This window comes from Jatropha curcas, chromosome 6, assembly GCF_041381405.1.
Source record: "Jatropha curcas cultivar XTBG-Jc1 chromosome 6, XTBG_Jcur_1.0, whole genome shotgun sequence".
Taxonomy (NCBI): Eukaryota; Viridiplantae; Streptophyta; class Magnoliopsida; order Malpighiales; family Euphorbiaceae; genus Jatropha; species Jatropha curcas.
Window position 1 is genome coordinate 24,000,685 of NC_143156.1, and position 22,754 is coordinate 24,023,438.

General features: G+C 28.5%; 2 pseudogenes; both read left to right on the top strand.

Annotated features, from left to right (window-relative positions):
* The first annotated feature begins 15,626 nt into the window (after positions 1 to 15,626).
* LOC149495755 (uncharacterized) lies at positions 15,627 to 16,442 on the top strand (annotated as a pseudogene).
* A 29-nt stretch (positions 16,443 to 16,471) lies between these two features.
* On the top strand, positions 16,472 to 17,468 carry LOC149495756 (uncharacterized; annotated as a pseudogene).
* The last annotated feature ends 5,286 nt before the right edge of the window (positions 17,469 to 22,754 follow it).

A 22,754-nucleotide genomic window follows, 5' to 3' on the forward strand; every position in this document is an offset into this window, starting at 1 on the left:
TCACGCCATTGGGGCTCCGCTTACGTGAGAGAAGGCTGGAAACTCAGCCAGTGACACAAGGTGAGTCGCCCACCACCTCGTGCTCATCGTGTGGTGGCTGGAAACGCAGTGCATTGGGGGAGAGGAGGCTGTCGCTCCCCCAGAAGAAGAAGGAGAAGAAAAGAAAAAGGAAAGGAAGAAAAAAATCTGGGGCTTCTAGACCATTCCGATTCGATTCGAACCGGTTTGGTCTAATTCAATGTTTTGGCTCGATTTGTTTGGTTCTCAGGTTTTTTCGTGTGGTTTTCAAAAAATTCAAGTGGTTTATGAGTCCGATTTAGTAATAATAATTTTTTTTTCCGTTGATTTCATTGGTTAGATTTTATGATTATATTTTTAAATGAAAAATTTTCAAAAAGGATTTTTCTGGTCATTTCAATACCCTAATTAAATTAAATTACAACTAGTCATACTTGAGAATAAATTAAATCAAGACATCTAATTGAATCCCTAGATCAAGTCACATTTAGTGGCATTATGAATTAAATTAATTTATGATACTCAAATCGAAATTAAATTAAGTCACACTTGATTCATCCGCATTTGGTCACATTTGAAATTAAATTAAATTAACACACTCAAATTAAAATTAAATTAAGTAATAATTGATTAAGTTACATTTGGTCACATTTGAAACAAAATTAAAATTCGACTAAGACACCTCAATTAGAATTAAATTAAGTTACATATGAAAATTTATTAAAATGAGATATATTTATTGAAATTAAAGTAAATGACACTTGAAATAAAATCAACTCGAATATGGACTAAATTAAATTACTTGATTGAGTCATACTTAGAATTTTATCAACTGGGACACCCCAATTGAAATTAAATTAATTCACACCTGGTCAGACTTGAAATTAAACTAAATGAAGACACGCTAATTGAATTGAATTAAGTTGCCATTTGTTTCAAATTATATTTAGACAATTGAATGTGACTAAATTAAGTCACACTTGTTCACACTTAAAGTTAAACTAAATTAATGCACCCGTTTGAAATTAAAAAAAGTTATATTTGATCACATTTGAAATTAAATTAATTTAATTTAAAATACTATAATTTCAATTAAATTAAATCATATTTGAAATTTTATTAAATTTAATAGAATTTAAAATTAAATTAAATTAAGATTTCCAAATTTAAAATTAAATTAAGTAATAATTAATTAAGTTACACTTGAAACTAAACTTGATTAAGTTACATTTGATATTTTATTAAATTAAGATATCCTAACTGAATATAAATTAAATCCAATTTCACTAAGTGACATTTGATATTTTATTAAATTGTAACACCCTAATTGAAATTAATTAAGTATATATATGCACACGCTAAATTATATTAAAATTAGAACTAAATTACATCATATTTGATTAAATTACACTTGAAATTTCATTAAATTAAAATAATATTAATTGAAATTAATTTAAATCAAATTTGATTAAAATAATTAAGTGTAAACTAAGTCTTCATTCACATCTAAAGCCCATGTTAATAAATTAATCATTTAATTTAATTTGCAGCTCATGACTATGTCTAAAGCTTATGACTACATCTAAAGCCCATGGTTAATCTTTTGCTAATAAATTAATAATTAAATTTTTGTTTCATCAATTTTGACCCCAAACATTTCTTAGAGAGAGAGAAAAAGAGTTTTAATATGCATGAATGAGTGTGACTATTTGTAGTGTGAAATTGGCATGTGTGTGCTTTTCTCTGCTGTGAAAATGTTCTTTTTTGGTAACATTAAATGCGAAACAACTTAAAGGATAAAATTGTATTTTAACTAAACTCTAAAGTGATTTTTTTTCAAAAAAGTGGTTATGATCCGGATCATAACGAGGCGTTTAGCACTGCCCTTAAATAAAACCTCAGTGCAAATAATAATTAACCCAAACTCTAATTTAATTGCTCAATTTCAAACCCACCTACCAAATAATTTACTGAAAATTTTCCTTCTATTGTCAGTGACTTTTTTTTTCCTAAAAAAATTCAAACTAGAGTTTCATTAATTAGAAACTATATATAAATATGAGATATAGATCAATATATTTTTATATTTTTATATAAAAAACTTAATAATAAACCATTTATAAAAAATAAAAAAATACAATTTTAATTTGAAATATTTAAGACATCTTATTTAATTTAGATGCTGTAAGGAGTTTAAAAAAGTATAAATCAATTCTATTTTTTCAAAGTCCAAACTTCAGAGTCTCCCAGATTGGCTATGGGATCCACACTGATTCCTTTCTAATTGATTGATGTGGTCATAAGCTTATCCTTTCACTATTCTAAGAAGATTCCTCTCGCTGTGGAATATATATATATATTAATATATAAGAGGAAAAACCCATCCAAGACGAGCTTTTTGCCTTAGAAAAATCCTAAAAATGGTTCAAAAAGTTAATAATCTTTAGCATGCGCAGGTTGGTATCATGTCTACTTCACTAATTACTTACCCTTCAATTGATTTATTTGATGATTTGACTCTTGTTACCATAAAACACCACTTGGTAAGAATCTATTTTTTCCCACTGAGTGCGTGTTTTAAAGTTTATAATAATCCTTTTTTTTCCAAGTTAGTGTGTGATTTGATATTATTATTAAAGATTATAAAATAATTTTAATGTCTAGATTTAATATTGCTATCAGGTATTGCTATCAGGTCGGAGACAGGCGATTCGCTGATACATTAGAGTTAAAATTTCTTATAACCATGTTCGTTTTTAAAATTTCTTATTACCCTTTTATAATTTATAATGCATTTTTTGGTTTGCGTATAAAAAAAGTCTATAAGAATCTGATTTGGTAAGAATTTTAAATCATTACTTGTCTATTTTCATTATCAATTCAGCGAGCTATTAAACAAACGTAGAAAATATTATATTAATAATTATTTTTGGAGACAGTAAAAGGGAAAGTAAAATTGAAAGCAGAACTTAAGCTTGAAGGCAAGGTTCAAAAGATTGACCATTTTTGTATTATTAAATAATTCATGTCCAAGAATAAAAATTGGAGATGGTTTGTAGTGGAGGGACCTTCCAACATCATGATACTTTAGCTGGCATCTAAGTACTTGGTCTAGTCAAAAAATTGAAATTGCAATTGATTCCCTTTTGTCATTAACAAACCCATTTGAATGTCAATCCATGTTTTTAAAATGGTTACTAATATTAATAACATAATAATAAATTTGATATTAAAATCGATTTTTGAAAGAATGAAAAAGACATATATATTAGAATCATAATTATAGAATATGACCGTATTCATTAATTAAAATTTATTTAGTTAGTTCAATTGTAGTCATTTTTTAGATTATAAATTTAAATTTGCCTTAATTTGTAAGATGACTCATTTGATAAATAGACTTTTATGTTATTCAAATAGTAATTCAGGTATTTTTAAGTAATAAATTGAAATATATCGAGAATTAAGAAATATGTGATATAATTCAGGGCTACAAGTGAAAATAAGCATGATTTCTCCCCATATTCACAAGGGTAAACCATATACAAAAATTTTTTCGTTAATTTCGTTAATAGTCTAATTTTCATCGATTAATAGAAGTAAACTTAATACAATATATAAAAGTTATTCTAAAGTATTGTCTTACTCTTAAATTAAACAAAATCCAAATCTAGTTTAAAATATTGTATTCCACTAAATAAATCTTGAAATAGTAAAGAGTTTACGCATATATTTGAAGATTCGCAAAGCATTATCTGCAAGTAAAATAAAAGAAAAAAAAATTATAAAAATAAAAAAGAGATTGTAAGGACATTTTTTTAGTAGGATTAATATTGCGGTTAGGTGGGTAAAGAGGCAAGCGAATTTAGACATTTATACTCTTACAAGAGCTACCTATAATTATGCTCGTTTCTAAGTGTGGAAGTCGATCCCACAATGTCTTTTTATTTTCTTTATAATTCAAGTTAATGAAAAATGCATTTTTCCTTAAAAAAAAAAAAAAAAGGAAAAAGAAAGAGTTGTGGTAATGAGAGCACATGCAAGTATCTCAAATTCACCATCTAAAAATCCCTAGTCAAAATGGTGTGACAAGAAAGTGACTTATCCAAAAAAAAAAAAAGGGAAATGAGTTTTTATTTTTTATTTTTTGAAAATGAAATAAGTTTTTATTTAATATCTAGCAGGCCTAATAAAAGATTAGATGATAAATTAGTAATTATATTATTTAATTCCAAGACTATATTCTAATTTTTCCTTGGCAAACAAAAAAAAAAAAAATGTAAGGCTCACTATATTCCATGCAGATGCAGTTGAAGCAGATGTCAGATGACATAAGCCAAATGATGTAAGATTCTGAAGTCTATAAAGATTTTGATAGGCTGTCTTTAAAGTGACCAGAATCAAATGTTTGAAAATTTGCCATGAAATTCCATTCACATAAATATTAATTTTCACAAGGGAAAATAGCTCACCAAATGGATGCCAATGGACCCACAAACCCATTTGAATATAGTTATTTTGAAGTCAAGCTTTTCAATAATTCATAATCCAAAATATATGGACATTAAACCAAATTCTACTTGAAACTACACATCATAGTGGGAACCCACCATAGAATGATGTATGGACTTTATGTTATGAGGACACATTATCTCTAGCCACTAAGCAAATATAATAAAAGGAGATTAGGTAAAGCATAGGTTCACTTCCTTCTTTGAATTTGATTCTTTCTTGATTGGATCACTAATATCTTTCCAAAAGAGCAACTAGATTTGTTCAATATGGTATTGGTTTCAGGTAACTTAAGCCAAAGAGAAATTATTTGGTACCTTGAGTTTTTTCTTTTTCCCTTTTGTTTTAATCAGAATTTTTTTTTTTAAAAAAATTGAAAATTATAATTCTTATATACTCTATTTAAAACAGCTAGTAACTTTTCATGAAACGTTAAAAATTTTATAAGGATTAACTTTTTATAAAACGCTAGCATAACTTTTAAAAGTAATTTCAAATGTTATGTTACAAACACTATAAAAAATAGTATTTAACGTTTTAACTAATCAAAACGCTAAAAACTACTAAAAAAAACTGTCGCGGAATATAATTGAGTATTAACCAGTCGGACTAGTGCCCATCCCTCGCTCTATAAGCTCCATAAACTTTAAAAGTATATAATAATTCTCTTATTAATTTCAATAATATTATTCTCAATTACAATTTCTTAAATCATTATTATCGTCTTTTTCTTTCACCAACTTGGAGCCCTGCAAGACTTGAAAAGCAGTTGCCAGTTGTTGCTATAGACTAGTCTAACAATATATAGATAAAGTCCTAATAGTTCCTTCCTCCTTTTGATGAGTCATCTCGAGAGTTGAAAAGGAAATAGAAAAAGACAAGATGGGAGTCTTGTGTGTATCCTTGTAGAAGATTTAACAAATTAAAACCAAATCTAAAATCTTCTTTCTTAGCTACACATTTAAATATGTGTCCAAAAGGAAATAGGACTGGATAGAGATTATGAAAGTGAGATAGGCTACTTGATGATGACTCGATGTATAATTTGCCCGTGACATAAATCATTTACCGTAAATTGATTCAGATTCATTGTATTGGTCCAACATTATGCAGTAAATTGATTCAGATTCATTGCATTGGTCCAACATTATGCAACGACATTGTCCTGAAGAAAAATTGCAGTTTGTACTTCAATATAAATATTTTAAGCATGTTAAGAAAATAAATTTTGAGCATGTTAAAGGCATTTTAAAATTGCGTTTGAAAATAACTTTTTAAATAGTTTTAGTGTTTTGATTTAAATATTATTTTTTATAGTGTTTGATAACATTATCTTTGAACTGGCTTTTAGAGGTTAAGTGTAATGTTTAGCTTTTTAGCGTTTTACGGAAAACCACTAAAACAGCTAAAAGCTAAACGCTACTAAGACGGCTAACAATTATCAAAATAATTAATTTTACCGAACATATTCTAAGCTGCATGTTGAGGACCACTAAATAAATTTGGCATAAAATTAAACATTAATTTAAGGCTGAGTTTGTTTTCTTAAAAAATAATGCATTTTTTAAAAATAATTTATTTATTTGGTTAATATATATATGTATGTCTATGATTAAATCATAGTGATAAAAAATAACCAATAGTGGTTGATCCCCGATGGGTGAGATGGAATAACAAAAATCTCTTCTCCATTAATCAGAGGTCTCGAGTTTGGTCTCGAGTTTGAACCCTGAATATAAATCCTCTCTCCATTAACCAGCAACTATTGATCGTGGTATTGTAAAAATAACTTTTTATTTTGAAAAGAAGAAATTATTTTCCTTAAAATCAACCATAACTTTTTCTTTTGATCAATCACCGTTCAATTTTATTGAACTCTTCTAATACTAGAAAATACAAAAAATATTTTCACAAAATTACCTTCCAAGTAATCTTTGAATGTGCTCCTTAATGAATATGCAAAACTATTATTTTTTTTAACTAAAAAAACAAATTTGAGCCTGTGAAGAACTAATTATGAACCAAACCAGACATAGAAAACATTAACCACTTGTACAATCTATATATATACATATATATATATATGTGTGTGTGTGTGTGTGTGTGTATAGAGAGAGAGAGAGAGAGAGAGAGAGAGCATTAAAGAGACAAGTTTAGAAAAGAAGGGGAGGTGCCAAGCCTTGGTGGCAGGTATTAATCGATTGTTTGAAGGAGAGTGGGTTTGCCAAATTTCCCGTGTCTTTCGAGAAGTAAACTGTGACTGGTTGGCTACTAATGCCTCTCTTACACAAGCTAGAATCCATGTTTTGGATTTATGTCCTCCTGCTTTATGTAATTAGCTCGACCATGATTTAAGAGGTGTTGCCTATTGCAGGCGCACTATGTAGTTTTGATTCCTCATTTTAGTACCAAAAAAAAAAAAAAAAAAAAACAAAAAGAGAGAGAGAGAGAGAGAGAGAGTGAGAGAGAGAGAGAGAAGTTTAGATTAAGAGAAAGAAGTAGAGGATTTTGCTTTTTAAATATAATTGACATTACATAGATTATAGAACTGAGAAGTAGATATAGGTATATATGTAGTAACACAACATTACAAGTGAGTTCTCACAAGCTACTAAATAATGCTCTCCCCTACAGCAATAATATCCACAGCTTTATTCAAGATTTTGCTTCTACAGATCTAGTAACAGAGCTGTGATCATTGGCTTGCTTTCCACCATAGCCTCCATCTTCCTCGGTTGTTCTTCCTCCAATTGATAAACTTTTCACAGCCTCCAACAACTCATCACGTATCTTAACTTTGATTTGCCCCCTCCTTGGTGGAAGGCTAGATCTTCCTGTCTTCTCTACCTTGGTGGGTTTGCTCTCCATTCTTGTCAAGAAAAGTTGGATCCTTCTGTTGTCTGAAAAAAGAAAAGGTGAAAGAAACATGAGACTTTGAAAGTCACTCAAGAAAATGAAACGAGATGAGATGAGATGAAATATTAAAACTGAGTGGGGCCTTTATAGTACCGGTGAATAGACTAAAGATAGAGTGTTGGGTTATGTTTTACTAAACAAAAATATCAATTAGGTGTAAGATTTGGAATGTTGGATCAATTTTCTTTCCCCACTGAGAGTTTTTATAGAATTTTCTCATTAGTCAAGAAATGGTTAGAATTACCTAATTAAACAACAGTCGTGTGTGTATATATATATAAAGAAAAATCAATTTAGTATATTCCAAGCATACTTATATGTAGATTTGTGTCCGTTAAGTGTGGTATAGTTGGTCTTCTTATTTATACGAGGAGTATGAGGTTTTGAATTCGAACCCTTTCGACTATAAATGTTTTCATAAATTTAGTGAATTAAGGGAGGACTACTCTTATTGTATAGTCCGCAATGTTATTTCGATTCATTATACTTCCCAATAAATAAAAAAATATATGGATTTGTTATAAAGAAAATGAAAAGGAACAGGTTAGGCATTTTTATAAAATGATGATTTAGATAGTAGGAGGTAACTTATATAGATAAATAAAATCCTAAATGTTATTTGAATATAAATATTATCATCAACTATATAGTAGGAGATAACCTTTTTTTTTTTTTTTTTCTATATAAAAGGGGAGCTAAAGCTTAAAAGAGAAAACAAAACAATTCAAGAGGGATTGAAAGAAGCATCACTAATATTATAATCCAAACTAAGAGAAAAAATTTCCAAGAACGATTGAAATCTACAGAAAGTAATAATCCATCGTAAAACCAAAAGTCTAGTTGAAAAATTAATCTTCGCTGAAATTAGCTTCTCTATAAATATTATTAGCTTGACCTATCCATTAGTAGCAAGAAGGTCTTTGACAGTTATAAGACTCCTATGCATATTTAGTAGAGAGTCATAATAGGTAGTAGCAAGCAGGAGCTGTGCTTTCATTTTTAATAACTTGTACTAAAATAGTGAATTCTTTTTCTAACCAGTAAACTCGAATTTAAAATTTTTCCATTCTTTACGTTTTTAAAAAAAATGAAAAAAGACAAAAATATATATTATTTCTTTAGTAAAAAACCCTATAATTAGCCATTGATATTTATCATTATCTTGTACTACAATTTCACATTAAGGAAAAGACTTGTCTAGACTGGATTCACGACATCACTTATAGACCAAATAAATAAAACTAAAGATTTTCTAATAAGTATTCCGACTTTCTCTTTTTTTTTTTTTCAGGTATATGGTTAAAAATACCATCATTTCGATAAAAATCATCAATTTCATTGATTTGGTCCATAAATAAAGTCATATACGCAATCTAAGTAATTTTTTCCATATAAATTAATGCCTGCTCAAATTTTTTGCCTATGACTTAAGAGAAAGGTAATTACAAATTTCAAAAGCTAATGCCCTACCACTAGAAAAGTCCACAATTCAATGCTTACTGGGAATGTTAAACATCAATTTACAAACCAAAGAGTAAGAAGAATAAATAAATGTCTTAAAACTTTTATTTTAAAATAGATTTTGGTTCACCCATTTTTGGACACATTCAACATCAACTACAGACGTCAATACTAATCTCAACTGAAAAACAAAAAATCGTATTATATCCACTAGACAAGTGAATATGTTTGGTCAAAGAACATGTGCATATCGAGGTTTAATATATATACAATATAATAACTAATAACTAATAACCGACAAATTCTATATTCTTTAATGAGTTCATTCTGTTCTTAATTTCAAACAGTATATATTGCAGTTTTTGCCTCTGTTATCATCCAAACAAAATCATCACTAATCCACAAAATTGGCATGCAAAACTAGAGAAATAAACAAATATTGTTCTTTTGATTCTATAAATAAAGAAATTGTATTATAAAAGGAATCCTTGTTCAATGTTTTATAAATATTATTCTTATACATCAATCATATAAAACCCACTTCAAAAGTTTGACTCACATCTATTATTTTCTTTTTAAAGAAAAATAATCCCATCTAATATTATAATATCCATCTTTCTCATGTCCTTACTCAAGGAAATGTTCTGTTCTACGTTGCCTTTACTTTTCTGCCAGCTAATTGGCGACTTAGCAGAAGAAGACAACAAAACAAGGAACACAATTTTCTTCAAATAATAATAACAATGACAATTGAAAAATAAAATACTTGTCAGCTTTAAGACATATATAGCTGCAAAAATAAATTAAGAAATAGTATTAATATAAATCATTTCACTGTTCAGATTCTACAACAGAACATGCAACCTGGCTCCAAAAACATGAACATATGCTAAAACATGAATGAAAATTCAAAAAAAAAAAAAAATGTTAAATGTTTTTTTTTTTCTTATAAAAATATGAAAGGAACTTAGAATTTACAATATTCAACCCCAGTAATTATAATCTATATTTTCTTTCAACACTGTCTTTACTAAACAAAGTACCATCTTCAATCTAATATGCGTCAGTGTTAAAAATCATATGATCTGAAACTATATAGCTTACAGAGGCTAGATAATATTATTTATGTGAATAAAGATATCAAAAGAAAAGAAAAAGAAGAGGGATGAATTAATAGCAGACTCTATCATTATTAGAGTCAAGAATCTGAAGTGTAAGTACTTGTAGGAGCTGAGCTTCCATTGTCACCATCTCTCTTCTTTCCAATTCCAAATCCTAACACTGCATTCTTTACTTTCTTCCCCAATTCTTTAAAAATCTTGGCTTTAATTTGGCCTCTTCGTGGTGGAATTCTAACTTCTGGCCTTTTTGGAGGTTCCTTGAATTGATCTTCCATTTTCTTGAAGTGAACTATTCAAAAGTTAAAGAAACAGGGAAACTCTGTTTTTAAGCAGAGCAAGAAACGGAGGAGATGTGTATTAAATTTTAGTTTGATAGAAAAAATAAAGAGAATTAGACAGTTCCAAGCCTATAAAAAGGAAGATGAAAGAGAAAGATTTAGTGGGTGATCCAGGAATTGGTGATGTGGGGTAGCTATAATATAATATAATATATAAATATAATATATTGAACAGGGAAGGAATAATCTCGTTGGGTCAGAAGGATTCACATAGTGTGAAAAGAAGCTTCAGTTCAACTAGAGAAAGTGGAAAATGTGGGTTTTTCAGCAAAGCCAGACATCAGACAGCTGTTTTTTTCTTCAATTTATGTTTTAGGATTTTAAGTGTCACACACACCAGACAAATAGAGTGGGTATTATGTGGATTTTGTAATATTTCTAAAAGCCTCAATGGTGAGCACAAGGTATCTCTTTGGAGTTAATTTGTTTTCTAGAAATCTACAAGGTCTGTTCAGCTTACTTTATTTAAATATTAGACCTTTAAATATGTAATCTACCTTAAAATATTTAACTCAATATCATATGTTCTTGAATTCAAAGAAAGGAAAAATTTAATCTCACTCAAGAATACATCCTTAACCTTTTTTGATTCATTGGTTGATAGACCGAAATAAATCTACCCATTATATAATATGGAATAGCGCTCCTTTAAACTTACCAAATTGGTGAAAAACACTTGTGATGGAAAAGATTCGAACTCGAGATATCTCACTTCTCACATAATTGAGAAGACAAACCAGATGGATCGACTCTTTACGCTTTTTAATTAACCTTTTGTTTAATGAGTCATATCATTTTATTAAGTGAAATTGAAATAGAAGTATATCATTACAAATTTGAAAAAGAAAATTATTTTTTTAGTCCTATTTTACCATATGCTTGTATAATAACATATTAAAGGCCAAAATTAAAAGACAAGGAATGATAATCTCAAATTAAATAGAAGACCAACCTGAATAAAAAAAATTAATTATTTTTTGATCATTTTAAAGTTTGAAAGTATAATTTTTTTTATATGAAAGATAATTTAGACATTCGCATGTGGTTCAGGCAACTACAGGCAATATATTTATAAGTGATTCAAGAAAAATTGTAAAAGAATGCCAAAAATAAAAAGGACAGTGCGATGAGTCATCATTCCCAGTCACAGAAGATGCCATCTCATAGAAGGTTTATGGGATGAATCACCAAAAAATTCAAAATTCAAAGTTTCTAGAAGATGGAGTTCATGTTTAACAGGGATCATCCAAACCCAAGCTCAGTCACTCTGAAGTGCAACCAATCACCAAAAGGCTCTAAGTTTGAATATGGAAAATAAGAAACCTACTATTCCTTTGACTATAGAGTCAAATTTGAATATAGGAAAAGATAATACCAACCAGAAGACCAAAAAGAAAAGCACCCATCAACTTGATGAGCTTATCTTCTTTGTTTTCAATTATATCAATAATCATGATCTTAAACTGTTAATTTTGGATTGACATAATGCATAAATTTGCCTAAAATTTATGCAATTTATCTTGTTGCATCTCTAAATTTGCAGTGAATCTATTATAACCTTACACTTTTATATTTAAGTAATAATTATGTACATCGCCAAAATGAAATAACTTTGCTAAATTTTATTATGACCATGTACTGAAATGTGAATATGTAAGGTCATAATAGATATTTCGCAAACTTGAAGATGTCACAACCCAAATCGTGTAAAAAACTTTAGGGGCAAATCTATGAATTTGGCCATTTTCAATTGGATTAATATCCTCCAATCCACAAGCCAATTTAGGATAAAAAAATTCATTCTCTTAATTATCTAGCCCAAACTGGATAGAATTCTTGCAATTTTACTTTAGGATAAAAATCTAAATCATATACAGGGATAACTTAATGTATAAAGCATTTCATATTTATAAATTTTGGAGAGAGTTGATATACGAAATACTTTTATATTTACAAAGGGTATTGAAATTATTAATTAGGTGTGGTCTGATCTATCTTCCTTGTAGCAGATGTAGAAAGTGAGAGGTCTCGAATTTAATCTGATTGCTATGCAGCCCACATTAGTTACTTTTTTGTTTGGGCACAGCCCCTTTTTTTGTGCCAAAAATAAATAAATGATTTAAATTATATTATAAATAAAAAGATGGAATTGAGAAAACCTCACGTCGGATGTGAGATTTCTGTTTTCTATAAAATGATGGAGTTTGAGTCATGATAAAATTTATCAACCTATTTTTTCTCAACAAACGAAGGAATCTGACAAATTAATAAAATATATACATATCATCATTCAAATTCCATTAGTCTAAACAACTTTACATTGTTTGATGTTTTGAATGATGAAAAAAAGGGTATAGAAGATGGTGGAAGTCATTGATTATGTCTTGGGATTACTATATAGGATAATATTATTAAATCTAACCCGAATATTGATCTGATTAAAGAACTGAATATATGAATTATTAGTTTAACAAGTGGATCAATAAATATGGATCATAAAAATATTAATAATATATTAATTATAAAATTATAATTTAAAATAATTATAATATAATATAAAATATTTAAAAAATCAATCTGAGTCAATTGAGTGTGGGGTCAATGAATTTAACCACGAGAAAACCAGTTCAATTCAGATATCTCTTTAAATTGTTTAAAGCAAAATGTACATGATTGTGAGGTGATTTAACGACTTTTTGAATTAACTTGCCAGGTCGGTTGAGTTTAATAACTATGATATACGAGGTTCATTTTTCATACCATTAATAATTAGATACTTCAAAAGCTCAGTCAATTATCATTTAATCATGTTACGGTTGACAAATTTGTATAATTAGAATATGAGATACAAATTGCTTGACAAATTTGGACAGAAGTTCCATTTTTTCCTTATCTCTTTAAGTGCGTTGGAAATATACAGAACTCATTGGATTGTAGGCGAGATATTCAAAAACTATTTAAAAAATTAAACTCACATGTTCAGTTAACCAATACAATGGTATAAAGATATACTTCATTTGTCTCAAAATATAAGTTGTTTTTTAGTGATTTTTTTATCTAAAATATAAATCGTTTTCAGTATTTTAAGGAGTAATGAATGATGTTTTTTTTTCAAATTGTTTTTATTTATATTAGATACAATAATTATCTCCACAACAGTTCAGTTTAAAAAAATAAGTTATCTTCACAAGTTACCTTTAGTTTTGAGATAAAGGTAATTTGATCAAGTTACTCTTAATTTTATTATAATTTAAGAGAATTGCTTGTTTACTTAATTTTCATACAAAAACTTTAAACGTCTTATATTTTATAACAAGGAGAGTATATAATAATGTATGAAAAAGTTTTTCGCTCAATTAATTGAAATTCCCACATGTTAAGTGTTCACCTACATATTAGTTTGAAACAATATCTTAGAATTATTATCTTACTAGTCCCTAGTTTCTTACATTATCTAAATGTAATAAACTTAAAAGTATTAATTAATGAAATAAAATAAAATAATTTAAAATTTTTAAACTCATAATAATCTATATATCAATTAAAACAATTATAAATAAATTTTAAAAATATATTCAAGATTCAATCAAATTGTAGAAAAATAAAATAAAAAATATTAAAATTTTCTAAAAAAAAGAAAAAAAATAGAAAGATGAAAGGAAATAACATCTAGAATTTTATTTTTGTTTATATTTTAATTGAATGATTATTATTATCAAACATTTTATAATTAAATGTATTTAAAATCTCAAAAAAGTATTTGACTATTTAAAATTTTAATAAAGGATATACAGTAAAAGAAAAATTCTTGAAATATTTTTTATTCAATATTTTTATATAAATTTTAATTATAAAAATCTATATTTTTATTTATTTATTTATGTATTGCCTCATTACTTTAATTGATAATTCTTTACTATGCACAGAGGCGGTCCAGGCGGAGCCACATAGGGCCCTATGGCACCCTGAAATTTTTTTAATAAATAATATGGTAATTTTTTACTTTTAGGTATAAAAGACATTTTTCTTTACCAATTAAAACAACTTTTTCTTCCCTTTCCCACACCACAATTTCACTTTTTCAATTACAAGAAGCAAAACTTCTCGGGTAAGCTTCTATTCTAAACTTTCATTTTTTTATATTTTTGTTATTTAATTGTTGAGATTGCAAAATGATGTCTCTCTTCTTTTTTCTTGTTAATTTATTTGTCGGAGGTATAAAATTATGGCTTTAAAATTATTTATGAGTTGGAGATGATTTTTTTTTCCTTGTTAATTTATTTGTTAGAGGTATAAAATTATGGCTTTGAAATTATTTATTAGTTGAAAATGATTTCTTTTTTCTTGTTAATTTTAAGTGCATTATATATAAATAAAATTAAAAACTTCATCATTGCTAATAAAAAATAAAATGGTATATATAAATAAAATTATCTTGGTGTCAACTTGAATATATATTCAGATAATAATACAGTAGAGTGTAGAAAATCAAATCAATACAATTGTTTCATTGATACAATTTTTCAATCCATATTTATAATTTAAACTCATAAAATGCTATAAAGTTATATATTATTTTTTAACTACATTTACTTTTATTACTAACTAAAACCTACAAATATTAATTTTTATTTTTTAAAGCTTAAAGAATTATGTATTTTTTTTAACAAATCAAAAAAATCAGTTACATTTTCTAATTGCAAATATTTAATAAATTAATTAATTTTGCAATATAGTCTTTTGTATTTTTAATTATATCTAATGATAATATTTTTATTTGTGTAGTTATGAAACATTACTTTTAAAAAAAATCCATCGTTGTAGAATCTTCATCATCATGAGTAATCAATATGTTCAACTAGCACCACCTAAGTAAGTAATTGTTAAAGATCACGAGTTTGATATAGAAAACATTCCTTGTGATCCAGGGATACGATGTTAGGGATCAGGTACGTAGAGCTTACTTACTAAAAGGTCCATGTTAACCACGCCATCATAAATTTCGTCATAAGATAGATGGAGATCAAAAATAAAGATTTATTGTGTCTTGGTTTGATGAATTCAATAATTGGTTAGAATATAGTATTGAAAAAGATGTTGAATATTGTTTATATTATTATCTTTTTTTCATTTGGACGTAATGAAAGAGGTCATGATGCTAGAAGGTTTTACTACTTGGCTTAAGAAAGAAAGATTAAGAGAACATGTAGGAAACCATACTAGTGATCAAAATAAATATCGATTAGCTTGTCAAGATTTAATGGACCAAGCTCAACATATTGAAGTGTCTTTTTCAAAACAATCAGAACAGTCAAAGATTGAGTATCGTTATAGGTTAAATGCATCTATAGTATGTCTTCGCTATCTCTTGATGCAAGGATTGGCTTTTTGAAGAAATAATGAGTCTGAAAATTCATCAAATCAAGAAAATTTCACTAAGTTATTGAAAGTCTTGGCTTCAACTAATGAAAAAATTAATAATGTTGTGTTAAATAATGCTCTTGAGAATCTCAAACTTATATCATCTGATATTTAAAAAGATATCATTAATGTAACTGTATTTGAGACGACAAGGCTATAATTTTAGATATGAGCGATGATTTATTTTCTATTTTAATTGATGAATGTTGAGATATATCAGTTAAAGAGTAAATGGGAGTTATGATATATTAATAAATTTAGATGTGTTATCGAACGATTCATTAGTCTTGTGCATATACGTGATACAAGTGCAACATCACTTAAAAAATGTATTAAGTCTTTTTATCTACTTATGACTTGAGTATATCTAGTTTGAGAGGTCAAGGCTACGATGGAGCTAGTAATATGCGAGGTGAATTTCATGGCCTTAAAAGTTTGATTTTTCAGGAAAATTCTAGTGCTTATCACGTCCATTGTTTTGCCCATCAACACCAACTCACACTTGTTGTTGTTGCCAAAAAGGCATTCAAGTGTATGTTCTTTTTTCAATAATATTACTCGTTTGTGCAATGTTATTAGAGGTTCTTGTAAACATAGGAATATGCTTTGAGAAAAGCAAATGGAGAAAGTAATTGAAGGAATTGCCAATGAGTAAGAAGAACTGGACAAGCTTTAAATCAAGAAATGGCATTGAAGAGACCGAGAGATACTCGATGGGGTTCTCATTATGGTACGATAATTATTTTGATGCATTTATTTTCTTCTAGCATTGATGTTCTTGAGGACATTGGAGAAAATGAGAGTGATGATCCACAAAGGGCTGAAGCAACTGATTTGATAGATATTTTGAATCGATTTGAATTTGTCTTTGTGTTGCATCTTATGAGAAAGATTTTGGAAATCACAAATGAGTTATCTCAAGTTTTACAAAAGAGGGATCATGATATACGAATGATATACATTTGGTTAAAGTATCAAAATATCATTTGTAAGTAATTAGAGATGATGGTTGAGAATCTTTATTACTTGAGGTCTTGGAGTTTTATGGTAAATATGATATAAGTGTAATAAATATGGAGGATGTTTATCTAAATAGAGGGAGATCAACGCATAGAAGTGAAGAAATGATAAATTTTCATCATTATCGTGTTGAGCTATATTATTCTGTGATTGATATACAGTTTCAAGAACTTAATAATCGATTTGATGAAGTTAATACAAATTTACTTGTAAGTATGACATGTCTTGATCCTAAAGACTCATTTTCTACATTTGATACAAGCAAATTGATTGAACTTGCAAAGTTTTATCCATCTGAATTTCCTCATGTTACTTTAATTGAACATGAATCTCATTTTGAAAACTTTATCTTGAATCTCATACAAGTGAGTAGAATTGGATGTCTTGCAAAGAAATGGTTGCTACAAAAGAGCATATTGTTTTTTCTTTGGTGTATTTGTTAGTCAAATTGTTGTTGATTTTACCGATTGTTATAGCCACAGTAGAAAGAGCTTTTTTTGTAATGAAATCATTAAAAAAATCATTTCGTAATAGAATGGGCGATGAACTACTGAATGATTGTTTGGTGACTTACATTGAAAGATATGTATTTGCAAGTGTTGAAAATGAAGTTGTTATGAATAGATTTTAATCAATGAAAAATAGGTGAGGATTATTGTAATTTAATTATAACTGATTATTTTTTAATTGTGAGCATTTCTTGTTGCTTACATTTATTTTATGTATGTAACTTTTGTGAAATATAATTTTAGTTGGACCGTTCCACTAAATTTCCTGGCTACGTCACTGAGTACACATATGATGTTTAAGATTTAATATTAACTAATATACAATAAAGAAATAAAAACATCAATTAAACTATTGAACTTTTTAATAATATTTTTTTTTGTTAACATCTATCTATACTATATATAAAAGTGGCAATGAGGGGTGGAATAATGAAATTCCCGATAATGTCCTTAATGAAATTTAAAATGTTCCAAAATAATCAATTAAATTTTATTTTAAATATTATGCTTAATAGATAATTAACATTAACTACACACCAATTAAATTTTAATTTAAATATTATACTTAATAGATAATTAACGTTAAATATATATTAATAAATATATTTTATTTTTAATTATAATATTATATAATAAGACTATACATGAAAATTAAAAATTCTTTTATTTACTATATATGTTTTCAATTTTATTCAATTTAGGATTTAAATTAAATGTTAGAGCTAAATACATATTACGTACTTCATGTATTTATTATATACATTATTTTGCTCTCTTTGACTTAATTGATAATAAAATAAATTTATAATCTATGATCTATATACATGTGGTAATAGAGGAGGGAATTATGAGATTTTCTAAAGTAGCCTTAATTAATTTTTATGCATTTTAATCGGAAAAAATAATTCTATTTATTCTTTTGAAGATCCTTTTTAATACTTATTAAGCTCTCAGAAATTAAGGTGTAGTAAATTATGAATTCGCCCTTCTTTAGAGTAAATTTGGGGTATATATATTGGATCCAAGATAATCGTATTAGAATAAAGATTACGAATCATGTATCATCTATTAGTTAGAGTTTATTTAGGAGTCTAGTATTATTATTTTAATATATTTTATTATTGTATGTTAACAGTAGTCTCCCTTTAGTTATTTGGTCATTTATGTCCAAAAGATGTTGTCATGTGTTATATTATATGTGTATACTTTATTTTTTATACTGTGATTACTAATTATTATCGTTACTTTTTGAGCATGGAGTTCCTTGTCTGTTCTTGTCAGTTCAGCAGTGGTTTTGTTTGGGAGAAACGGGGTGATGGTTCATTTGCCTAAGGAGAACCTCAAGAGTCATTTCCTTTCAGTTTATTTAATCAAAAACTCTTTTATTTATCCTTTTTGTATGATTTTGAATGTTGGCGTAATTTTAATTTCTAAGCGTTTCTGATAAAGTATTTTCCAATGGGGCCGAAGTGGTATATGTAAATTGTCAAAGCAAAGCTCTCCTTATCATCCCTAAGTGTGAACCTGTTTAAGTTACTTTAACTTGAAATTTTATAGGCTAAGAGGAGCGTTTTAACTTAAGGACTCTTTAAGTTCAGCTGCACTGGAAGACCGCTTAAGTCTGAGCCAAACTGGAGGACTGCTTAAGTCCAGGCCGAACTAGAGGACTACTTAAGTCCGAGTCGAACTTGAGGACAACTTAAGATATTTAGGCGAACTATGTATGTTCGAGCTATGGACTTAATCAATAGGACCACTTAGGTCACTTTGGCGAACTAAGTATGTCCGAGCTATGGATTTAGTGAATAGGACCACTTAGGTCATCTGGGCGAGCTAGGTATGTCTGAGCCATGGACTTAGTGAATAGGACCGCTTAGGTCATCTGGGCGAACGATGTGTGTCCGAACTATGGACTTAATGAATAAGACCGCTTAGGTCATCTGGGCGAACTAGGTATGTTCAAGCCATGGACTTAGTGAATATGACCGCTTAAGTCATCTGGGCGAACTAGGTATGTCCGAGCTATGGACTTAGTGAACATGACCGCTTAGGTCATCTAGGCGAACTATGTGTGTCCGAACTTTGGACTTAGTGAATAGGATCGTTTAGGTCATCTGGGCGAACTAGGTATGTCCAAGCCATGAACTTAGTGAACAGGACCGCTTAGGTCATCTAGGCGAACTATATGTGTCCGAACTATGGACTTAGTGAGAAGGACCGCTCAGGTCATTTGGGTGAACTAGTTATGTTCGAGATATGGACTTAGTTAAAGGACCGCTTAGGTCCAAGTTGGAGAACCATGTATGTCCGAACTGATGGACTTAGTTAAAGGACCACTTAGGTCCGAACTGGAGAACTAAAAAGAATGCTGAAAAGTTTCTAAGTAAGATCTTTTAGGAAAAGCTTCATGTATCATGTCTTTCTTACCTTAATAAGGCATGATGCATTAAGTGAAAAAACCTAAGGTCCCTTTATTATTTAAATATAAAGTTACTTTACGTCTTAGGCAAGCGTCTTCTATGATAGGCGAGCGTCTTTTATGCTAGGGGTGATCTCTTCCTAAGCGAGCATCTACTCACTAAAGAAGGGTGTCTTCTATGCTTGAGGTTCTCTTCTTATGCGATCTACGGTGCTAAGCTTCATGGGCTTCATCTAGTTTTGTGTGTTTATGGGCTCGTGCCATGAGTTCGGTAAAAGTCAAAGGTGGATCTAGACTCAGACTTTCAAATAACTTGTTCTATTTGCAGTTCTTGGCCATAGCATTAATAACTACCTCATCATTCAAATTTTCCACCTGCATCGCCATCCTTTGGAACTTAAAGACATACTACCTCAGAGTCTCTCCCTTTTCCCTTTTCAAGTCAACTAGGTCGGATGATATTTTCCTAGATAGTACACTTGTTATAAACCGAGCCCGAAACGCCATGGCTAGCTGTGAGAATGATTGAATGGACTCTATTTTAAGTGTCAGGTACCACTTTTGTGCTACCCCTTCTAGTGTGATTAGAAAAACTTTGCACATGAGGTTTTTGTTCGAGTTGGTTTGGAGATACATCATAGTTTGGAAGGTCGTTAGGTGACTTCGAGGATCTGTAGATTCGTCATATGGTTGGAAGGTCAGAATTTTGAATTTTGGAGGAAAGGTTACCCCTAAAATATTGGCTGACAATGGAGAGTCCTGCCAGAGACCGTTATCCCCTGCTTCTCCTGTCTCTTGACATTCTCTAACCAGCTCTTTAACAATGTTATGAAGATTAGCACTATCCAAGACTAGCTAAGTGTGGCTCAATTCTTGACTGCAAAGGGCAGTTACGCTAGGGTTTGCCTCCGACTTCGATTCCTGGAATCGTTTAGATATTGGACGACTTTGTGACTTAGGTGGTGGCAGAGGTATACTGTGCTCTCGTTGGTGAGGGTTTAATGGTCTATCTGGCGGTGTCAGTTCGCCAGTAGGAGGTGAGATCTCCAAGAAGCGTTTTAGCACAGTGGTCAATTGAGAGTAGGCTTGCGCTAAGGCTACCACCACCTGAGGATCAGTTGTTGGTGGAGGAAACAATATGGTTTGCATAATTGCTTTGTCACGGCCATCGCCTTTACCTTCCATGGTAGGACGATCGCCTGTATTTTTACTCATAGGTTTCAAGAGTGAAAAGGATCGGGATTTTTGTGGTGTGAAGGTGTGTTCCATGCTCACCGCACCAATTGTTAAGCTATCAGAAATTGAGGTGTAGTAAATTGTAAATTTGCCCCTCTTTGGAGTAAATTTGGGGTATATATACTGGATCCAACATAATCGTATTAGAATAAGGATTACGAATCCTGTATTATCTATTAGTTATAGTTTATTTAAGAGTCTAGTATTATTATTTTAAATATTTTATTATTGTATGTTAACAATACCTTTAATCGAAAAAAATAGATTCCATTTATACTTTTGAATATCATTTTAGTTAGATTTTTAATGCATTTTAATTCGAGAAAATATGTGCATGTATATATATATATATATTCTCTATTTAATCTTGTAATATTATTGTTCAATGATTTTTTATAATTAATAGTTTTTTTATGTTGTTAATCTTATGTTCTCATGTTATATTGCTTTTTAGGAGGTAAATCAAAAACTTTAATTCAAGTGTTGAAAATGGAACTTAAATTCTATTGATTTATTATGTTCTGAATTTTTTAAAATATGATTAAACACTTATTATTAGAGTATATTAGTTAATTACAATAACATTAAAATATATTATTTCTCTTTGATTTTTTTTGAAGAGGATGGTGTATACTTATTTGAATAATTTACATATTATTAATTTTTTTAAATTTTTTAAATTTAACAAGAGCAATGAAAGTATGAAATTATAGTATTTGACTAATATAAAAAAAAAAGTTTTTCTTTTTTTAGTCTAATGAAATATTTTTGAAAAAATAGACTATAAATATTTGAATTTGCTATCATTTTTATTTTAACCTTTCCTATATTGAAAAAATGAAATAAAGAGAAAATTCAAGAGCTCTATTTTTATTCAATATTTTATTCTTTTATTTTTGAAATTTATGGAATTTTATTTAATTTTTCTATGATTTAGTTGGATATATTTTTTTAAATAGATATAAAGATAATTAGACCTTTAAAATTTTAATGTTTTTTCAAATATTTTTTATATATGATTTATAATTTTTGAGTTTAATCTCATTTATATCTTCTTTAAACTTGATAAAGTACATTCGACTACCAATATTGTTGTTTATAACTTTACATATTGATTCCCATGTGGAGTTTAGAACTTTAAGCAATTTAAGCAATTTATTTTTAGATTTTGTGCAAAGACATGGTTCAAAATATTACATGTTATTGATTAAATTTCAGTCTAACCTCATTCGACGAAAATAATTGATGTGGAGATCAAGACCATATTTTATATTATGGCTATGCATAGTAAGTCTTGATTTATTAGATTAATGTTATAGCATCGCCAAATTATAAAATATTTTGCAGTATGGTAAATGCAAATTTGTAGTGATTTTATATAATTAATTAATAATAAAATTATATAATTTTTTTATTAAAGGGAGAAACAAAAACATCATTTTCTTTTCAATTAGATATTACAGTACAAGACATGTTATAAGATTTCATTGTATAGCAAGGGTTTCATTCTTTACAAAGGGTTTGAATAGCAAGTACAAAGGCATGTTACAAAGGGTTTGAATAGTAAGTTGTTTCATTCTTTAGTTTGCAAATTGGGCATGTGTAATATCTATGCACCAACTTGAGGGGGAGTATTGAAATATTTGTAATTAGAGTAAATATTGTCTTTCCTAGTTTAGGTTTATTTCCTATTTAGATTTCTTCCTATATGGGAACGATTTTTTGTTTATATATAGAGTAGAGTAGAGATTGTATAGAGATAACATAATATAGAGAAATAAAA